The sequence below is a fragment of the Gymnoscopelus microlampas genome, assembly GCF_963454915.1.
Source record: "Gymnoscopelus microlampas genome assembly, chromosome: 22".
Classification (NCBI taxonomy): domain Eukaryota; kingdom Metazoa; phylum Chordata; class Actinopteri; order Myctophiformes; family Myctophidae; genus Gymnoscopelus; species Gymnoscopelus microlampas.
Genome location: NC_139959.1, coordinates 46,447,003 through 46,447,613, shown reverse-complemented (window position 1 = coordinate 46,447,613; position 611 = coordinate 46,447,003). Strand labels below are relative to the sequence as shown.

The 611-nt window shown below is 56.8% G+C and overlaps 1 pseudogene across 1 annotated transcript in view; it reads right to left on the bottom strand.

Annotated features, from left to right (window-relative positions):
- Positions 1 to 294: 294 nt before the first annotated feature.
- The window catches only part of LOC311038683 (actin-related protein 3-A-like), a 27,636-nt pseudogene continuing 27,319 nt past the window's right edge, over positions 295 to 611 (bottom strand). The window contains exon 11 of the transcript XR_014602945.1: positions 295 to 455. The product of XR_014602945.1 is annotated as an actin-related protein 3-A-like (transcript). The remainder of the gene's footprint in view (positions 456 to 611) is intronic.

The window sequence follows — 611 nt, the reverse complement described above, 5'->3', positions numbered from 1 at the left end:
GCAGACCAAGTCAACAAAAAAAAGGATCATTTACTTGAGCACCTGCCCCTCAAAATGTCTGTGCACGCCACTGGCGGAAAGCCCATCGCTGTGAATTATTGAACGCACCGCATAGCGTAAGCTAGCTATAACTTAACATGTAACTGTTACCAGGCTAGCAGAACAACATGCTAGCATATCTGTGCGCGTGCGTGTGTGTGTGCGTGTGTGTGTGCGTGTGTGTGTGCGTCTGTGTGTGCGTGCGTCTGTGTGTGTGTGTGTGTGTGTGTGTGTGCGTGCGTGCGTGCGTGCGTGCGTGCGTGCGTGCGTGCGTGCGTGTGTGTGTGTGTGCGTGTGTGTGTGTGTTTGTATGTGTGTGTTCAACACATGACTCCAAACACGGGGTTGTGACGACAGATGCTCGGTCCGATCTCGTCGTAGTCCACCTTCGAGTGACACACTTGGTAGAACTCTGGCTGCAACGCACACGCACACACACGCACACGCACGCACACACACGCACACACACACACACACGCACGCACGCACGCACGCACGCACGCACGCACGCACGCACGCACGCACGCACGCACGCACGCACGCACGCACGCACGCACGCACGCACGCACACA